Source organism: Temnothorax nylanderi, unplaced genomic scaffold (genome assembly GCF_030848795.1).
Source record: "Temnothorax nylanderi isolate EJ_2023f unplaced genomic scaffold, tnyl_v1.0 TNYL_tig0005_pilon, whole genome shotgun sequence".
Lineage (NCBI taxonomy): Eukaryota > Metazoa > Arthropoda > Insecta > Hymenoptera > Formicidae > Temnothorax > Temnothorax nylanderi.
The window spans coordinates 3,440,288-3,455,724 of NW_027249067.1; the positions used below are offsets into that span (position 1 = coordinate 3,440,288).

A 15,437-nucleotide genomic window follows, 5' to 3' on the forward strand; every position below is an offset into this window, starting at 1 on the left:
CATGCACGAAGCGTAATTCAATTCTTCTTTTATTTTGACGTAAAAATATTACGCATCATGACTTTTAATTCAGTCATTGTATAGTTTATGTGCAAAATATTGACGAGTTACAAGGCTGTATACTTTGCAAAGTAAGAGAAACATCGACGAAACGCAAACACATCTTCGACACACCTCGCCGAGATGAGCTCCCGAGTACAGGGATAATGCAGGACGGCGGGATTGCTCGATGAAAAATTAAGCGGCATGTATTAAAAAGGGTGTGGAAAGAGCTTTCGGGGGGGGGGGGAGGAGGAGAGCTTTTATCCCGGCCGTTGTAAGCCACCGTAGATTCGAGTGGCATCGCAGACTTCGACGAGGCGACATAAAGAAGGAAGTGAGCGGCAGGATGGGGTAATAATAATGGGAGGACAAACTTCCGCGCCGCGAAGAGAACTAGAGTGGAGATGGAGAACCAGAAGAGGAGGCTCCACGCGGGAAGGTACTAGCAAGGAAGTATAGGAGACGAGATCCCGAGGCACCCCGTGGGAACTGGGAACGAGATGGAAATGTTCGCGGGAGGATTCGAGGGCGCCAGATGCCGAGAGAGAAAAGACAGGAGCATAATGAGGACACTCGTCGAACAGGACAATGATTATGTATTCCGGCAGCGGGGGCGCGCGAGAGAGCCGCGCGTGTCCCACGTGTCTTTTTAACCCGTTTTATTCAACGAGCCCGACGCTTTTCTATACCTCGCAGACGCGGAACAATGTGGGATAAACAATGCGCCGCTCAAGGGACCCGGCGCGCGGCGTCGCGGAATGATCTACGTACCCGGAGCGGACGTGAATTATGGGCTTTACCATGGGTGATCCTCGATTATAAGCTCGGTTAACCCCGGCAGCTCGGCAAAATATCAAAATGTCTGAATAGCAAATCATCCGTCATTGCGAAATTTTCACGAATATCATCCCGCATGCAGACACGCGAATAAAACGGGCATCGAGACGATCGTAAATATTTTAGTAACACATATCGGATCGTATAAAGTGCCCCTCTCCCACCCCCCCCCCTTATAACGTCGCTCCTTGTCAATATGTCAATAATCTCGTGCCCGTCATGTCGGATAACTTTTAAATATCGTTTTCATTTCAAAACGTCCGACGCAATTGCCGTTGCCGATTCAACAAATATTGCAAACGGGCTGTTAACTCGACTGACGCGTTATTAAGAAAGCTTTCGCGCGAGAGATGCAAGTAATAAGGACATCGCGCCGCCGCAATTAAGTTTTAATTGGAAGAGGAGGGTGGAGGAAGACTCACGGGAGGTAAAGTAACCGCGATATTCGTTCGTCGATTTCCATCGGTTCACCAGATATTTTCTATTACTGTCCGAGGTGAGAAGTTCCCCGGGAATGGAAACGCAACTTCGCGGACTTCGCCGCGCGTTCGGATAAACGTCAAGAAGTTTAATAAGCCCCCCCCCCCCCCCACGCGAAGGAGAGGGATAGAGCGCCGCCGAGCCCGGCATCGTGATCTAAGGAGGTTCGATCGCCGATGCGGTTGTTTACGATCGAACACGCGGAAGCAATTAACGATAGCCCCGTGATTTGATTACGAAGTTCTGAGACCCGGGGGTCTCTGTCGGGCGTTACCGTCGAGATCCGCGGCGAACTCCCGCTTGCCTAGCGCGAGACCAAATGATTCAATTTCACTCGCGCCAGATCCGTCCGGACGTTAATTGAATGATCGAACTTTCCAACGCGCGTCCGACAGGAATCGAGCGGGGTGGCTCTTGCGAGCGACAGACCGAAAATAAAATTTCATCATCGTCTCGTCGATGGATCAACGTCTCTAACGTCTCTCTAACGTACGTCACCGACGTAATTCACAAACGACGCGACTGACGGTACAATAAGATCGCAACGACGCGGACGCCGCGACGGCGCAAAAGGTCGCGTAATTTATGAATTTTAATAGAAAGCTTAAGAGCCGTGGACTCTTCACACGCGAAAAAAAATGAGACGCTTCCCGGGTTTGCCAATGAACGAATCTACATGCGCGCCTTTGTACAAAGTTTTCTAAGGTGTACTTGGTATGTGCGCCAGAATGTACGATTTAAATGCGCTCTCATGCATTTTCTTTCACCGGGGCTTTTCTTCTCGGTGCTATATTGTCTGCCTTTTTACTTCAAGTAAACGAGCTGCCCGCGAATAGAAATTAAGCGGGTTTCTTTGACAACCCCGCTCTGACAAAACGCGTTCATAAACTCGCATAAAAATGTAAGACGTAATGTCTTCAAAATTTGTTAGACTTAATATTTTCTAAAAAGCCATTTAAAAACACGTTGTATATGTAGTTATATAATCTGGATTCTACAATTTCCAAATAAGGCTTTCCGCTAAATTATATTACGCTCATTATGATTGTCGGATGCATTAATATGTCAAAGCTTTTGCGTCCCGCTGCAACAGCTTCCGAGAATAACACCGTGCACCGCTTGCAAATCCCTCGGGCGTCACACGCCCCGCAAGCACCATCCCCCTTACGAAACGTTAAGCTCTAATAAGAGAGAAGTATATTTCGAGGCTGTGAATCGTGACAGCTATGTCGAAACGACGAGGGCCGCGGAAAGACGGTCTAGAGAGAAATTCGCCCGGAGTTTCTCTCGTGGCGAATCCAGTAAGACGAAATTTGCGCGCCAGACGTTCACGCAATACGCGCAAAACCCTGTGCGCCCAGAGTCATGGAGACTCTGAAGAAAAATTGCATCGACGATGCGTTCCGCGGGGATTTCATCTGGGGCTACGAACGAACTCGCGAGCTGTAATATTCCACGTGTAAAAGGCGACTTTTTCGTTTTGATCCGACAGAAAAATATAAGCTTTTTTGTATTATAAGGACGAGTTGCTCTCTCTTAACCTTTCTGCGTGATATTAAAATTGGCATGTATTTGTGTTCGCAACGAAAATTAATTTCTTCTTAGCAATGTTATGAATTTTCAAATATTATTTGTTAAACAAGAATAGAATTGAAAATCGAAATTATCGGAGATGAGATAATAATCAATCGATCGCTAAAAATGATTAAAACTTCTTGAAAATTTATATCTCTGTCAACACACTTAATTTAATGTTTTTTGATTGCGTAGAAAATATTTCCGAGGCATTCTTTGTAAGTAACTTAATTACAGGTATATGAAATCAGCGTGTTTATTAGGTACGATTTTATGACTAGAATATTTGCTGCAACACGCATTGTGTTCTCTTTTAAGAATTTAATCACGGAAAAAGAGTGCTTGTGCCGCATTATATTTAATTAAAGAGCGTATGTTGATTAATCCGTTAGGAAAGCACAGCCACCATGTACGTAGGAGGAGAAAACTTATGATACTCTAGCATTCCGCAGTTCAACGAACTCGAATACCGGCGAACAAGTAATGTCAAGAATGCGACGCAAAATTTCTTAGCGCACAAACACAAATTTCCTACCGCCGCGCCGGTGCAACACCGTCTTCTTTTAATTAAGCGCGATTAAACAATCTAAATTTATTCAAACTAAAGTGATCTTACGCGCTTCTCTAGATACCCAAATATCACTTAACTCTCATATTTTGTTTCTGATTTTTCTCAATTCATAAAATGTATGAATATATATACAATTTTAGTCACTTGGGCCCATATTTATAGTCATTACTTGGGTCTCGAGAATATCAAATGAGATCGAAATAAAATTTCAGATCTTGAAACACGAACAGTTTGATAGTTTTGATTAAAGATCAGCTGAGATTTCATTCAGCGGACGTGAAGTATTTATTATCTTTATTATTCAAATTTGATTAAATAAACAAACGAATTTGTAAAGAAGAGAAACGAGAGAATATAAAGTATCCATATCTAAATATTAACAATTTTTCCCTACTATATTTTATTTTATAACTTATTTTTATTTCACGTAAATACATTTAAAAAATATAAATATCTCATTTTGTTCCATGTGTCTCCACATGAAGATAGTTAATATTTAAATAAATATTTTATATTTTAAAAACGTCAATATATTTTATGTACTGTCTTTATTTCTATGAGCATATTTATCTGTGAGCAATATAATTAAAAATTTAATCACTTATAATGTTAAAAATCTGGTCAAATAATATTATTAATAATTATCTTCATGATATTTTTTGAGTTGCATTTCCTGAAAAACGTGTGTAGAGAATGCGCTTAACAAAAAGAGTAAACGATGATAACATAGTTATTAAATTTGAGAAAGCAATTTATCTTTTGTGGAAATTACATTATCATTTATCGCTTTTCGTTGAGTTTACTCTATCTACGAGAAATATTTCCTATTTCCTCTTTTACTTTTGCTCGCGTATCTGTATAAATTTCATGCGACTGATGTATCCGATAATTATTTAGCCGTATCGTAATACAAGATTGCGCCAATTAATAATACGCATAATGAGGTCTCTTTACGAGCTCATTATCGTGCACTCTCTACACAATAAATCGACGGCTAATTTTACTCATATTTCAGGATTAAATGTACCAACATTAATCTGCCCTAGCTCATCCATTTGAAGGCAATAAATCTATGAAACGTTACTGTCTGTCTATAATATACTCTTCACAGATCCATTGTCTCAAGTTTAAAAAATGCCTCGACTCACCGATCCGATGCGCAGCAGCGGAGTTGTAACACCGGGATGATCTGTAAAATGCAAACGTATGGCAAATTATAGCAACGCTTCAAATAATTAACATTTCAAAAAGTAATTATTACGCGGACGTAACGTAGTAATAAACGATCAATTCTTTGCGATCAAGTAATAGATAAAGTAATAAAAGTAATTTTACTTACCGCTGGGTTGCTCCGCCGTTGTCCGATGCCTCCCAGGCCTCCTCCTCCTCCTCCTCCTCCTCTCCTCCTCCTCCTCCTCCTCTCCTTTCATTCCTTTGACGCTGCTTCATGGTACTTGCACAACACTCACTCGCGAAAATCAATCGCTATCGCGCGATACTTACTTTGCACGGCACTTTCGACGCCGTTCGCACATTCGACATCGATCGCGGTAGATAACGATTGCAAATTTCGAATTGCAAGAGACAATCGCGTCTGCCGTTTTATATTCGCCACGAACGCGTTTCGAGAAATAATGACAACACGGAGCAGAGAGGGAGAGAGCTCGCGCCGGCCGGTGCCTACGCGTTCGAGTCTCGATCGTGTAAACAAAGCAATTATGTACGATTGTACGCAAAGCTTGGCGCGCGTCAAAAAAAAACAAGCGCTCAGTTGCGGCATACCGGTTCGTCTCCGCTACGAAATATTTAATACAGTATATTGTAAAATAATACACGCCGAATATTCCTTGCAAGCCGTAATTCACATTTCTTTTCCGTCCTGTTGCTCCGAAAGAGATCGCGCGAAATATCTTTTTCGGTAAGCAGCCCCGACATGAGAAACTAATTGCGAGGGTTAACCGCGTAGTTTTTAATGTAGAAGAGAATCGCGTTTGGCGTCTCGTGCGTGGTGAATAACTTTGACCGACGGCGACGTTTGCTGTATATAAAACTTTATCCTGCACCGTCTTACACAGCCTACCTCCGCCATATTAATCTCTACTCCCCACCCCACTCCCCAACTCTCGCTACCGATCGTCGCTCGCCGCGACACATCGATATATCGATATGCCATCTCACTCGACTCTCTCATTCGACTTACAACACGTGTGATAAATAAAACGTACGCCGACACATCGTCGTCACGAAATATCTCACACGGCATGAAATAAATGAGAGTGGCGAATACTCTATTTTTCCCAAACGAGACGACAATTCCGTAATTCCTATCTCTATCGTTTTGACTACCGCTTTGAAAGAAGGGATCGCGCGAAATAATCTGTCAAAAATCTCTCAAAAATCTCTCAAAAATCTCTCAAAAAATAACCGTCGCCTTGTAGTACGCGCTTACGTAAGAGCTAATCGCAAGAATTGGTCGATCGCGCACCGATAATTGTTAATTGTAGAAAAGAATCACGTTCCGTGTCCCGCGGCAACTTGTCCGCGTGTTCGTGTCGCGAGTGGTAATGCGACGTTACGGGCGTTACGGCTTACGGCGCGTTACACGGTGCGACACGTTGCCTACTCGGATCTCGCCGTACGAATGATAACAGCGCGCCTGAGCGCGCCGACCTCGCAAACACAACACAGCGCGCTACGGTGCTACGCGACGGTTACCTAAACGTGCGCGATGTTTGAAAAAGTCAACCGTCTCGCGATTTAACTTCTGGTAAATATACCGAGGCTATTTATCGAAGAAGATACCTCGCGCGATCTATTCCTTAGAATTCCTTCGAGAGAATTCTGTTCCTTGCTGTTGAAACTGATATCAATGAATTAATTATTATCGAATATCGTATGTATTGTATATTTTGTTTTCTAAACTCATCAGTATCGCCATAATAATTTTGCTCAGAGCATTTTGGAAATCTAACGGGAAAAGTAATTCGCTAATTCTAATCCAGCAAGTTTTATTATTTTATTGACGTGTGTATGTGTAATTAGTAATAACAAATGTTTTAATACCGCACAAATAATATATATCTTTTTTTAATAAAGATTTGAATAACTGATTATTTTAAACGAAATCTTTTAAAATCCAATGCTTAAAGAATTAATTTATCTTCGTTTTAAAAAAAGGATGAAATATAATATTTGCGCATAACAATTAAAAATTATCAACTTGTCAATACATTAGCCAGGTTACCGATAATGTACAGTGCCCGTCAATGATTCCTTTCCAGGCTTCCAGTTGGTAACGCGGGCGCGGACTGGAAAGGAATCATTGACGGGCACTGTACATTGTACGTAGTAGAATCTACACACAAAAAAAGCAAAATCAGCCGAGCAGTAAAAATCGATAACAGATAACAGATTGATAAGTTACGAGTTTGAATTTACAATTTATCGACAATATCATTAGCTAAAATATGAAATAACCCTCTATCAAAAATCTATTAGGGAACTGTGAAGAACAGAACTCAACATATGTCCCGCGAAACCAACTTCAGTCGAGTTTCTCAGTGAAATCACAGTTTCAGACATATATCAAGAATATCTAATTGACTCCATCTAATGGACTATATATTCACTATATCAACGTCATTTCGCAATTATTTCTGAAGACTGGTTTCAACAGAATTTCTCAGCAGTGAGCAGACACATGACTACAAATATGGACTTTACTACTATCATATGACACGCATTAAATCGCGTCGTCGAAAATTGTCGAAAATTAAGCATTTCAAATTTCAACATTCTTTCTCCTAAAATCCGGTTTATTCCTGGATAGACGATCGAGATCAATGACGAGATTTATTTAGAGAGTGCATTGGATTTTTTCGTCGGATAAATCTCTCCCTTTCTTTTTCTCCCCTCCCCCCTTTCCCCTTTCTCTCCTTGATGTACTTGGGCCTCGTCTTCCGGCAAAATGCAGTCGGATAAACTGCATCGCTGCCTGATCGCACGTGTCTCCCCACGTCCGACCTCGACACTTTGTTCGCCGAGGCGGATTATTCTCGACGGTTCGAGCCGCTTCCCTTTCGGAGTGCGTTCGACCGTTTCGGACGACGAGCGCGCACGTGAAAGCCACCACAATTCCCTTCGATAAACAGCAAGCGCGCACAAATGTCCATCCCCTCGCTCTCACCCGCCCCTCGCGCGCGCGCGCGCACCCTTAGTTTCCATCAATCTGAAGATACTCTCGGCGAAACCGTTTGCGGCACTCGAGAGTGCTATCGCTCGCTATCACTCGCTATCGTTCGCCGGCAGTGGGCAAGATAAAAGGGCAAACACGTGGAAAGAGTGAAGTGCCGGCGAATCTATATCTTGTGCGCGTTTCACCGAATAAAATGCGAACTCTTCGTTAAAAGTGAATGCCTTATTATCGCAGATTGGAAGCAAAAAGTAATTGGATTCAACGTTCGAAGAATATCTATATCGATCATTGACACATTTACCTCCGTCGATCTTTGCATGAAAATATTCCATCGTCCTGAATAAAACACATTTTTGCATTTACCTGTAGTCTATTAGTGTCACTGCATATGCATATACATAGTTGCACGCACGTGTCAAAAATTCTAAAAATTCCAAGAACGTTTGCATAATACAAAATCCTCCGCAAATAGTTCCGTGCAAGTACCACGGAAAAGTTCAACGCAAAAGACAGTACCCGGGCATTCGCGACGACGACGACGGTGAAGAGTTAATTTCGCGAAAACGCATTAAACGTGCGGCGACGAAGGGGCAGAAGGTAGAGGAGACCAAGGACCAAGGAACGCAATAAAGGTACTCGACTGCGGACGCAATGGAATAAAGGGGGACGAGGACAGAGAGAGAGAGAGAGAGAGAGAGAGAGAGAGAGAGAGAGAGAGAGAGAGAGAGAGAGACAGACAGACACGTACAACCAGCAAGAAACGCGCGGCGATATTATCCTTCGCTTCCGCGTGGCGTTCGAGTGCCGCGCGCGCGAGAGATCCTCTCTCTCTCTCTCTCTCTCTCTCTCTCTCTCTCTCTCTCTCTCTCTCTCTCTCTCTCTCTCTCTCTCTCTCTCTCTCTCTCTCTCTCTCTCTCTCTCTCTCTCTCTCTCTCTCTCTCTCTCTCTCTTTCTCTTTCTCTCTCTCTCCTTGTGTATATTACCCGCAAAAATTGTCACTGACCCGTCCTACCGGGATTCCGCGGTTCACTGCACCACGCCCGTGCAAAGCATCCGACCGCGTGTGCGTTCACCGATGCACGCGCGTGCGAATACCCGATCGCGACGCCCGCCGCGCCGTATAATACGCGTTTACGCGATCTCTCCGATCTCCCCGGGATTCGGTACTGCAACTTTAAAGACCGTAGCGGTACCGCAGACCGCTATTTCAATCGAAAATATTTCGCCCGTGGAGAAGCTGAAGTTTGCCGTTGAACGTTTTCGTTTTGATCGACATGCCTTTTGGGCGAAAAGCGAAAATTGCTCACTTCGGCGGATCTCTTTCGAAATGGTACGAATATTTTTTTCAAGTATTAATTTTCGTGGCTCTAAAATGTAAGACATTGCTTTTACTGCTGGACATGCTAATAGAACCTACGTATGATGTTCTATTCTATATGTGATAATCTAATTTTAATCTTAACTCTCCCCTTATTAATGACGTAAGTTTCTGAAAAGACTTCAGTCTAAAAATATCAAAGATCGATTACATGATTTTCTCTTATGTTAATACATTTATATCGAAGAGATTCTAGCCCGATTGACCTAATTAATAATAAAATGCCATTATGCAGTGTGTGTTGCAATAATGCTAGCAATATTTCTCATATTAAAACTAAGAATTGTCAAAGTCTCATAAAGTCTCTCTTTCTAAAATAATCAATTCAATTATATAGATATTTTTATAAAATCGAAAAATTAACGTTTCTCTCTACATTTCTTGCTATGGAAGCTCATTGTCAGTTATGTATTGTATCGTCAGCTAAATGGCAAACGAGTAACAAGATAGCGGTCGCCCGTAGCTCGATTGCACAGCCAGTGTCGTTACAGTCAATAAAAGAGAGAGAGAGAGAGAGAGAGAGAGAGAGAGAGAGAGAGAGAGAGAGAGAGAGAGAGAGAGAGAGAGAGAGAGAGAGACAGAGAGAGTGACAGAGAGAAAAAAAGAGAGAGAGAGAGAGAGAGAGAGAGAGAGAGAGAGAGAGAGAGAGAGAGAGAGAGAGAGGTCGTTACTCCAAGTCTTCCCCCGCATCTTTAAGACCGGCCACCGTATGCAATACACTCCGGAGAGTGTACCGCGTGTCTGTATTTAAGTACGCGTTGCAAACGATCTGCCTCTGGGGTATGCGCGAGAGAGACTCGAGACCTCGAGAGTTCCCGCGGCAAAAAGAAGACGAGCTTAGCCTTCTCCGCGCGTCGGCGGTGGGTGGAGGGAGGACACGGGGGAGCGAGAGAAAGGGTGGACGAGAGAGGAAGGAGGCGAGGGGGGACCGGTGAAGGAAAGAAAGGGAGAAAAAGGGAGGAAAAAAGAAAATATCGAGAGAACCGGGCTATGTTGTGGCTGTCTCTCCGTGTATGTACGTGAGTGTGCACGTACACACGATTAAATATACACGCGCACAGACGCGTATCAGCACCGTGATACGTAATACGTGATATCAGAGAATCACCCGGTCCTGGGCCGGTTTGTGCCTCACCGCCTCTATCTCACCCTCGCCTCTCCTACATTCGCCCGTGAACCCGGGTACTCCCCTCTCGCGCGTTTCTTCCTTTCTTTCGCCCGTAGTGCCCCACGGCACTTTGAACCTCTCCTACGCCACGCGATATCACGAGTGCCACGCCGTGCCACACTAGCAATCGAGCGTGTACTACCTTCCGATCCCTGTACAGCTGTGCCCCTTCCTCCCCCGCCCCCCCCCTGCCCCCCTGCCGCGTTTCTCCGCTCTTCAGCCGCGTCGACTTAAGGCCCGTTTAGACCTAACGATTTCCGAAGGTCTTATCGTACAAGAACGACTAGACCAGCCACGTGACATGCAAAGTTCTGCATGTGTGATTTTGTCGCGATGCAGTAATAATATGTTATCATCTGAATATATGCGCTATACAAATTTCAGTTCAGCCAAACATTTAAATATTTTTGCATAGAGTCGTTGAATAAGTCTTAAAAGACACGCTAATTATATTCTTACATTAATATGATAAAAAATATATGAAACAAAATGCTTTTCTGCCGTGAGGCATTTGATCATCTGCCGGTTATATATATGTATCAAAATACTCTGGTAATATGAAAAATGAAATATATTTAATCGAGATATTTGCGCATTTTTCGCGCAACGCGGGATTTCACAACTTCATTTCAATAAAACACGAGATTCATCCAAGTGAAAAGGATTGAAAATCAAATATAATTCCGCATCGTTATAGCTCCGATATTGAATTCTGCAAGATAATTAAAACTGGCATTCAGTTCCCTTTATATAAAAGCCGTTCACTTAACGAGCGAAATTCTAAAAGGTAAATGCGACGCAGGCTTTTCCTATGTTATGGAAATTATCATACTGATCTCAGCTCGACTTTCCCTTTCTGAAAAGACCTCTTTTTTGAAAAAAGGCTGGTCGCGGAACCTCGAAAGATTTCGTTTTGTCTAAATGGGCCTTTATCCGTTCTCGCTTGCGCTCGCTGCTCCTCATCTTCGCTCGCTCTCAACCTCCTTTACTCCCGCGCTACCTCGTCCAACCTTTCCGTCGCCTTAAGGGGCCACGGTACGCGGATACGCTCTTTGTGACACGCGAATCGAGGCGTGGCTGTTTAAGGCAGGCAGGCAGACGCAACTCCGTCGGCGCGGCGCGGCGCGGCGTTTCCCCCTCGATCAGGAAATTGCGAACGTCGCGGTGCGCTTACCGTACCTTGATTTTTCGACAGCGACTTTCCCCCTTTCCCGTCAGACTTCCGGCGTCTCTTTTACCTGCCTGCCCTCCCGCCGCGCTGAAGAAAGAGCAGGCAGATTTCAGTCGCCTCGAGGACGCTCAACGACGGCAGAAGACTGGATGAGGTGAGGTCTCGCGCGCGCCCGACTTCTTCTCTCGCTCGACAAACGCCACACACAGCGGTGTGAGAAAACGAAACTCGAAAATTTAAGGGCGTGAAACTTGTGCACCTCGAGGAAGGAAATGGCAGCTCAACTCGCTCGGAAATAAAAGGCATCCTGAGTACAAAAATAACGACTTTGTGGAATTTAATTTTTAATTTAATTTAATTTTTATACATTGCGAAAGAACGCGAGAAGATTATTTTCTATACCGTGCTGATTTCTCTATACGCGCGTTACATAGATTATATACTGCAAGCAATAAGGCAACCGCAAAAGCGTTACACTTGTTTCCTCGCTGTTACGTAACATTCTAATTTCCGCAAGCTACTTCCGCTTTGCACGTGACGGTGCTCGCCGAACGCGCAGTCTACCGCGACAATTTTCAGACTTAAAGATCAGGGAGGTTGCGCGATGATGTCTGCAGAACTGCGGGATGTACCCTTCGCAAACAATCGATTCTGCGCGAGTAAACTTGACACAGAGGATCAGGGTCAACCCTCGTCTATTTGCCGCTAACTACTAAGTAATCGAATCTTGTAATATATTGCCGTAGACTTAGACCATTAGGTACACAGAGATATGCATATTTATGCATATTTACGCAGGCCCATGCAAGATTCATGAAGCTTGCGAATGTTATATTCGACTGGGAGCATACGCGGTTAAATTTCTTATCCGCGGAGTTCTAACAAGAATTGCAAAACGAGCGGAGTTTTCTGCACCTTATAAAAGATAGATTGTCTCAATAAAAGACCGTATAACCCACTCGATATACATTTTCTTAAATACAACCTAATTATAAAAAGAATTATATATGACTTTGTTTTTTATAAATTCTAATCTCTTTCTAACTTGTACATGTCTTGAGAACTTTTCTAAATATTATTGTCGACGCATTTATGATATTAAAAGCAAGAATTTGTAATATCCTTCAAGAAATTCAATAAAGACGCCGTTCGCGGGACTTAAATACCCAGAAAATTAATGGGAAATAGAGAGCGACGTTCCAGCGTCACGCGTCAGACGTCTATTAAAACGTGGTCTTTTATCGATTAAGCGGATTTACAATCAATTAAGGTCGGGAATCGAGTCCGGCTATATCGATTATTATTATTATTGTGGTCCTTCGCCGCGCGCACTCTCACAATCAGCCATCACTCTCAGTCGCGTTTAAGACCAATCAAGACCATGGCATCGGCCGTAGTTATTAGCGTGTCGATTAAGCGCCAACGTGCAACTTACAAACGTGATTTTATCGTTACGACGCGATACGGGCGATAAACGCTACGGCAATTTTCCAACGCCGGAATAAGGACGATCGTTATCCGATTGATAAACAGTTTTTTTACACGACGCGAATTGCGTCCGCGAGAGGAAACGTATTATTACACGATATAACGGGCTTCAATCTATTATTATGAAATCGCTAAATTATACAGATTAAAGTCTCGGACGTAGGCTAGAAGCTTGAATCGAGCACAGAGAGCGGGTAACCGCGGGCGTCGGAGAATAACTCTTTTAACGCGCGCGCGCGCGTGCACCGAAAGAGCGCCGGTTGATTAGGCGCAGATTATTTCCCGCTATTTGCATCTCAAGTCCGACAAGTACTGCTTACGCACGTTCAGCTCACAGCGGATTGCATTATCGCGATTGCAGACACGAACACCCGTGCCGTACCGCACATGCACGCGGCATTCCCGTGATTAGCCGACGAGCAGGCAGACTAATTACCGAAATATCGGGTGCAACACGCGAGTATTACCTCGTACGTCAACATTAATGTGTAATAATGGCCAGGGCATCGTTGCGCAAAAGCTCCGACACGCGGGCGTAAAGCACGGCGGGAGGAGGCGTGGACGCCGAGCGGTGACGCGAGAAGGGAAAGAGAAATAGAGAAGACAAAGTGACGGATGATTACGTGTCAAAACGCGACATAACGTTTCGCGTCGGGGGCGAGCGGATCGCGGCTGACATGATTGCGAACCGCACCCGTAGAGCTCTGCGATCAGCTGCGACCCGGTATCTTCGCACAGCCCCCGCTGATAAACGAGCCTGTTGCAAATTACTTTATCGCGACTGCACTTTCAGCGGGCCCTCTCCCCTCCGTCCGCACCGCCCGGCCTCGATAAACGCCCTCGGCGAGATGCATTATTCAGAAGACGCTATTCGGCTAAATTGTGCGCCCGACTAACCGGCGAAAATGCCTAACGACGTGATTGACAAATAATCGGATTATTTACAATTACGTAAATCGCGATTCTATGTGGCAGAGTGCGTTATGGAAGCGATCAATATTTCCTAACCGCTTAAAAATGAAGAGAAACAAATATCGTGCGAGTTCAATATCGATGAGTATAGAGCTACATAACTGCTTTTTGAAATGTGGGTATTTACCCGGCAAACAGGGTGCTTACAAAACGAATGTGAACCCCGAAGCGATTCGCCATTCTCGTTGAATCATCCGCGATCGATTCGCCAGAGGTGATCGGCATACGCCACAGCCGCGGATGTCGACGATTAGGAGGGCATATCGTAGCATGATTTTCTTGGCGATTTTCTTGACAGCTCGTGGCACGAACGCTATCGATCTTAACACCGAGGTCAACTATATCGGCTGGTGCCGTCTCGAGATATAATGGGTGGCGAGTGCAAACAAAAGCGATCGTCCACGCGCCGCGCGCCGCCCGCCTGTCCGACGGCAATCAATTACGGAATTGCTGGAGTCAGGCGGTTTTGACTGGGCCGTGCGGGCAATTTATCAGATTAATCGCGGAGGAAGTGATTCCCAGCGGATGATGGGACCAACGCGGCGAGCGAGCGAGCGGGCTCCATATGTCAGAAAGTGACCAGGTGTCGGCGTCCAGACCGACCGGCGCGGCGTGGCGGCCTGGAAAGCGAAACGCGACGGGAGCAACGTATGTAGCGCGCCGAGAAGGGGGTTGGAGGTTGGAGGTGGGTTCGTGGGTTGGCGTGGCACATCCACGCGGGACACGCGATATCGAAACCAGCTGTCGATCCCCGAGTATCGTGTCGTTGCGCCACGCTGTCCGGTGTACGCGTCCCGTCCGTTGTATTCCCAGGGAGAATGGAGAATGCGGACGAAAACCGCGTTCAAAGGCGATATATCGTCGCGAGACCGTCGCCGCGCCGCCGCAATTTCGCCGTCGGTATCAGTCGGTACGCAATTTGCGCGGGTGTTATCTCGCGGCGACGACAACCGAGGAATACGATAACGCTCGGTGGCGCTTTGAAGTATGAAAAGTGCGATAGTACCTGCGTTAACGCGACGCGACGTCGGAAAGTCGTATCTATTGTCGCGTTATGAAATATACGTTCCCGATAAAATGGATGTAGGTATTCTTACTGACGATATCGCGAACGATAACGATATGGAACGAGATAGAAATACGAGAGACGCGCAATTATATTAACGCCTGATTGCGATCAATTACGTGATATGTTTTACGCGTATTTAATTATGCTCCAATTTCAACGAGAGACGCGCAAATACGCGTAAATAGTACGCATGATTGATTAACAGAACGGCAATGTATTTTTCATCGCCGATCCCGCTAATGACTCGCACATATAGAAACGCGAGATCCCGCGGCGTGCAAAATGCGATAGGAGAACAACGGGGAGAAAACGGGCGCAAAACTACGCGTTTCCAAGCACGTCGAATTGCGTATAGCGTATATACGTACGAGCGGGGTAGATTGAAACTCAATTATTGGTCGTGTTAACGGGCTTGGCACCGCATCATCCATTATTTTCGGATTTTGCCCGTGCGGCTAGGCACATAAATTACGCGCCGGAGTTCATCATCA

General features: G+C 44.8%; 1 protein-coding gene across 2 annotated transcripts in view; it reads right to left on the reverse strand.

Moving 5' to 3' along the window:
• Positions 1-15,437, reverse strand: part of Trim9 (E3 ubiquitin-protein ligase Trim9) — a 98,054-nt gene that overhangs the window by 76,989 nt on the left and 5,628 nt on the right. The window lies entirely within an intron of this gene.